Below are 6,067 nucleotides of genomic sequence, written 5' to 3'. Positions count from 1 at the left end.
GCTCCTGCCGAGCCAGCGGCCGCTCCCGGGGCGCTGCGGGGCCGGGGCGCTCCCCGCGGGCCCGGCGGTCCGTGTGGCGGGGGCGCTGAGCGAACGGCCCGGTGGGGCTGCCCCAGAGCCGCGGGGGGGGCATCGATTACGCTCCCAACCCTCGCCCTCAGCACGGACTTCTCGCCCTCTCCGCTGCGCCCCGGAACCCGGCGGTGCGTGGGCAGCGAGGCGCCCCGGGGCGCTGGGCGGGCGGGCGGGCGGCAGAGAGAGAGATCCCGAGCCCCTCCCCGCCGGCGCTCGGCAGCAGCCAAGCCGGGCCCCGCTCCCCCCGGACAGTGCGCGGGGGACACGGTCCCGCCCCGGGGGCGGTCGGGGGCGGCCGGTCCGTCCCCTTTAAGCGGCGCGGCGGAGGGTCCCGCCCGCTCATTTCCGAGCGTGCAGGAAGTGCGGCCGCGGCGCCGCCGGCCCGCGCGGTGAGTACGGCGGCACCGCGCCCCTCCGCCCTCCCCCGGCCCCTCACCTGCCCGCCGGGCCCGGCCGCACCCCCGCCGCCGGGGGAAGGTGCCGCGCAGCGCCCCAGAGCCCCGCCGGCCCCGGGCGGGGGTATCGCGGCGGGCCCGGCCCCGTGTCCCGGCCCGGAGCGGGGCCGCGGGTGGCCCGGGCTGAGCGCCGCGGTCGGCGGTGGGTCCGCGCAGCCGGGGCCGCTGCTGGGATGGGGGCTGTCCCGACCGCCCCGGCGGCGGGGGCTGGGCACGCTGGCCCGCTCGGTTTTTACCGCAGAGCTGTCTCAACAATAAAACGAGTCTCTCTCTCTCTCCTGACGGCTGCGTTTCCATTGTGTTAACTGGCTGTGGGCGTGCTGGGCGCCGCGTTTGTGGGGCGCAGGCACTGGGATGCGGCGGGGCGGCCCCCCCGCAGCGCCCGCTCCGCGGTGGACCCGGACAGCGCAGGGCCGGGGCGGGCACCGTGTCATCGCCCGGGCTGGGGATGCGGGGCTGCCTTTTAACTTGCTCGGACTGCGGGAAACCTCCATTCCTTCTGCCAGCCTTCCCCCCAAAAATAGAGGAAATGATGATGAGAGGGCGCTTAATTATTTTCAGTAAAATATTGAGTATTGTTTAACTGTGGTTTACATCCTTATTTTTTTTTTTTTTTGGTCAGGCACGTTCTCGCTCAGTAAGTTCTGCGCTCATATACGGTGAAAGTTGGGACGTTTTGGTGTTGAACATAAAAATAAATTGTGTTATTGTTAGCAGTCAGTTGATTCAGAAATGCTAAAGCAGAAACGGGGGATTGCTCTTTGCAAGACCATTGTTAAAGCTGAGTCTACAGAAATTTAAACGTGATAGTACATGTTTTCAGGGAAGTAAAATCAAGATCTGCTTAATTAATGTTTACTTTATTCTGTGGCTTTGTTTGCATGTGGTTTTTTCTCTTCGAGTCCCTCTGTCAAGGTGGAAATTGAGACACTGATCTCTTATGCTAAATGTGATGGATAAGGACTAACTTTATTCTATTGCTCTCACGGGTAATTCAAAAGAACAGCAGAAGAGAGGGGTTGTTTTAACACTGAGCCAGTATCCTTCAAATTAAGGTCATACAGTAAAAATTCTTTTTTTCCCTTTTGTTTTTTTTCCTTGGAGATTGTAATGCTAGGCCTCATAAGACAATTTCTTCTTTTCCAGCATGTACTAGCTGCAAGTTCCTATCTTGCTTTACTGTGTTCGAAGGAAATTTTTGACTTCCCTTTATTTATTAGCTAGGTAGTGGGTCCCCAAACACTGTCAAAGACAGCAGCTTGGAAATATTCCCAGTAGCTGTCAGTGGAGGTAGATATGTTTTGCCGGGGGGGATTTTAGCTATGAGTTTCAATTATACCCTGAGGCTTTTACAGGAGACTATTTGCCAGTAAGTCCTTATCACAAGTATCAGAGACCACACTGAGTGTTGCTACAGCACCATTGCCCTAAACCATGGACATGGAAGGAAGAATGATGATTTTTGAAGTACATGACTGTGTGGCCCAAACAGAAATTCTTCAGCTTCTCTGTTTCTGGAGAAAGCACATAAAACCTTCAGTGTGATTAAGATTAATTGATCTTGATCCCATGACTCTGTTTCAGTGTCTTTCTCAGGCTTAAAGGGGGAGGGAAGGAAGGGGGGGGAAAAAGAAACCCCCAAACCTGTCAGTACAGCTGTTACATCGTGGTAGAAGTTGCACGAAATTACTCTTAAATTTAAATTCTTTGCCTTTATGTTCCAAGCCCAGGATATGGGTCTCCCCAAGTGAGTGAGAAACATCATCTGAGGGCACTGTTAGATGATAAGTAGCTGTGGTCTGTTGCCAAAAAAACCCCACAAGCATATGTGGCACAAGAATTTCAACCCCAGTCTGCTACTTTCAGGCTTGCCAGAAGTGTTCTGTGGACCTCTTTATAAAAAGGATCACCAGAACAATCTGAACTTTTACAAAACTGAAACTTGGAGGAGGGAGGGTCTGAGAAATATGAGGCCAGGTTTTTTCACTGCAGAAAACAAATTGCACAATATTTTTCTTGACTCTGAAACACTTCTGTCATTATGAAGCAAGCTTCATGACTTGCAGTATTTTCTCTTTAAATAATGCGGAAGCAGGATCACAGAGGTGGGATGAAACTCATGCTTTGGATCAGTGCTGGAATTGATAATGTCCTTGGCTTTCTGTTAGCTCATCTAACCTCTAGAGGACTATCCCTCCAGAATAAAAGTATGGGAAACAGGCCATGATAATCTTGCTCCTGGAAAAATAAAATGGCATATAGGCAGGTATTTCAAAAGCACAAGACTTCCTTTAAAAAAAATAAAAAATAATTTAAAAAGAATTCTCAGAGGGCACAATGGAAAGAAAATGTTTCAGGAGCATATTTATTTACTTTTTTTAGGAAAAAAATTCAAACCCCACCACAAAAAAACCCCAAACAAACAAACAAAAACCAACCAACAAATGAAAAATCCCCCAAACCTGTGCTTTATCTACTCATCTCATTATGTTCTTGCTAGCTTAGTGCTGGAAAGGGAAAAATGAAACCATAACTCACAAGATGTTCATAAAGAAATGTAATGCCTTTTGAAGGGAATGGCAATATAGTTTTATTTCTGAGTTAGAACCACAGCTTGTAAGAATTTGCAGAAGGGCACTTACTGTCTGCCAGAACAGTTTTATTCTGAATGATGATTAGAAAAGCCCAGCACATCCATTAATATTATGGTTTATTAAAAAAATCTGAAAATGTGCAGTGGCATTAATGCTATTAATTTCTTTTTTATGAAGCTCTTTTGAAAAAAAAATAGTTTTTGAGGGCAGGAAAAATTCTGCAAGTTGCAGCCCTCCAGTCGCGAGTGTCTTTTGGTGCAAAAGGAATAGAGCAGGATACTGTCTGGGGCCCTTTTTAGGTGCAGTTACCTTGTGCTTTTATCTAAGCCTTTTTAAAAATTTTCATTGTAAGGCTGCAGTTATCTTGTGTATACCTAAAAATGTAGACAGGCAGGTTGTTCGGCTTAATAGTTTCGGTTATCTTATACTTTTTGGTGTGTGTAATCTAAACTGGTGATTCTGTTGGTTACTGCTAGCTGAGAAACTTCTTGAAAAAGAGTAACAAGGTAATCATTGCAAGCCATATGTAGTCACTAAAGATCAGAGATTCAAAGGAAAAGGAAATACTAGTTGAGAAGCTTGCACTTTTTCTATGCTGGCACCAGGCTGTCTATGCTGCAGCTTTTTTTTTATGGTAAGGCTGGCAGGAGGCACTCGCTCCACAATTATTTCTGAATGGAGTGTGGTGCAATAATATCTTGGAACGATCTCTGCTTTACCTTATCTGTTTTTAAAGGTTTTTTCCATTCACAAACCAAGTGCTCTAAAACTGTTATTAGCAAGTTGCTGAAACTGGAAAGCCATTTCAGGCTGTGAATGCTGGAAAGAGCACCAGCAGTGTTGGTGTTTCAAAGTGAAGTTCAGAGCATCCAAATATGACGAGGTGAGGAAGTCTTGCATGTACTTTTTTAATCTAACCATTTCCTGACAGTCATCTCCAACTGTAATAAGAAGTAACTATAGTGATTGGCTTGTTTACTGCTTTGTGATGCCTGTAGTACAGGTGCCTTCCAGCACAGTGCCCTTGAGTCTAATTGATTCCTTTAGCCCTTACTGTGGCCCTGGGGTTCTTGGTCTGGACCCCGTCTGCCTCTCCAGCCTGCAGTGGAGCACGAGCATGTCTCCTGAGTAGGTGTACTTGAGGACAGTGTTGTTGGCAGCTCTGCTGGTGGGTGACAGAAGGGGCAGGTCTGCCTGTGTTTTTCTTTCACTGGTGGAGTGGGTGAGTGATAAAGGGCAGGTCTGTCTGGCCTTTCTTCTTACCCATTCTTCTTCCCCTGTACTAAATGGTGGTGTTTCACTGGTGAAGCAGCTCCTGGAAGAGGATCCTTGTCCATTAGTGGGTTTTCTGGTAGGGATGTCACTTAGGGCAGCTGTCTGGAAAGCCTGGATCAGCATCTGACAGCCAGCATATGTGTCCCGCTGTCAAAAGTGAGGCTTCCCATCAGCTTCTCTACCATGGCCAGAAATGACCCAAAATGTCAGTAGAGGAGTGGGAGTTTGAGTGCAAGTACACACCAGGCAACTAAAGGAGTGTGCAGAATTGAAGTGGCACAGCTGTCTCAGCAGTGTCGAGTTGGCTGGGCTGATGCTGAGAGAGGGTTGGGTGGGCAGACACTTTTGGCACTTATTCTCCCAAAAACTAAGGAAATTAATTTTACTCTTCTCTGGCATACTGTAGGGAATTTCTGTTCAAGGAAACCAATATGTGAGTTCTAGAACAGAGGTAAAATTCTTTCATGGTTAAAAAAAATCCTGTGGAGATGGGTCCTACCCACTTACTTTTAATGGCCGTCACCAGCAACAGTTCTCTCATTTTGCTGAACTCAAGACTGGTTCTCACGTGTTCAAAGTTAAAATAATACAATGCAGAACACCTAGGAGTTAAAGATATCTTAGAAATACAAAACTTGCATTTGTTGTATTTCCAAGTTAAATTGCTAAACGGCTTAGGGTTTTTTTTATCCTGTGTAGATACCTACTTCTTATATTTAACTTTGACAAATGAACATGAACTATAAAAGGAGGTTAGTGTGTCTGCATTGTTAATTTTCCTTTTTTTCGAGACAATAGATCAGTGCTTTCATGAAATACCAAACTTGTAGGACACCTGAGTTCTCTGAAAAGTTGTATATGAATCTGGACTATTTTTGTATTAACTGGTCCCATTTAATCGCGTAAGAAAAAGGGCTCTAATAGTTTTTCAGATGCCAGTTGCAAGAGACATGGAAGGACAGCTTCTGGCTTTCAGGTGTGTAGTTGCAGAAAGCCGTGAAAGTTTAAAGCTGTGCTGCTGTACAGAGGTGCTGCAGCTAATTCTGTTTGTAGATGTTGTGGGTATGTCCTGTGACGTTTACCATGTGATAGTTAATTGTAGCAAGGCAGCTTAGCAGGCAGATTTTCTGCTACTCCAGTGTAAATGGTGTTTTTATCTGTGTATCTTCTCTGTAGAAATAATATTTAGATGGTTCTTCTGGGTTGAGTTTGTGTTGCTGCTGCAAGGGCAGGTGTTGAGCAACAATGCACAGGAAGCAATTGAAGCTCGTTGGGAGCACTGTTGAATTAAAGCAGAGGAAATGATGTAAATGAGCTTGTGTTTTTGAAACAGTGTGAAAATATAAAATACGAGCACAATTCTGAGTCTCTGGAATTGTATAGAGGGCTAAGTCATAAGTTTCTATGCAATAAAATCTGTCTCGTGAGAGTGTTTTTGGTGACAGCTTTCAGATGACTTCTGCTGTCTCTTAAAGGTTTCCCCAAGCAGGGGTGTCAAAAATGATGACACTTGTCAGCACTGTTGATACTACTCCCAGCCACAGGGGCAGCAGATGATTTGCACATCTTCCTGATGCTCTGGTAGAGTGAAAATTAAGACTGCTGAGTGATAGCAGTTTAGTCCATCTTTCATGTGATCTGGGATCTTCTGATAGAGATAGAGGTCTT

At 46.7% G+C, this 6,067-nt stretch overlaps 1 protein-coding gene across 1 annotated transcript in view; it reads left to right on the top strand.

Moving 5' to 3' along the window:
• The first annotated feature begins 373 nt into the window (after positions 1-373).
• CSGALNACT2 (chondroitin sulfate N-acetylgalactosaminyltransferase 2) overlaps positions 374-6,067 on the top strand; it is a 33,815-nt gene continuing 28,121 nt past the window's right edge. Inside the window, exon 1 of the mRNA XM_027720689.2 lies at positions 374-464. The gene's annotated coding sequence lies outside the window, so the exon portion shown is untranslated. The remainder of the gene's footprint in view (positions 465-6,067) is intronic.

This window comes from Pipra filicauda, unplaced genomic scaffold, assembly GCF_003945595.2.
Source record: "Pipra filicauda isolate LSUMZ 115617 unplaced genomic scaffold, ASM394559v2 scaffold430_size1018388_pilon, whole genome shotgun sequence".
Taxonomy (NCBI): Eukaryota; Metazoa; Chordata; class Aves; order Passeriformes; family Pipridae; genus Pipra; species Pipra filicauda.
The sequence above is the reverse complement of the archived record's forward strand: the minus strand, read 5'-3'. Positions and strand labels throughout refer to the sequence as shown.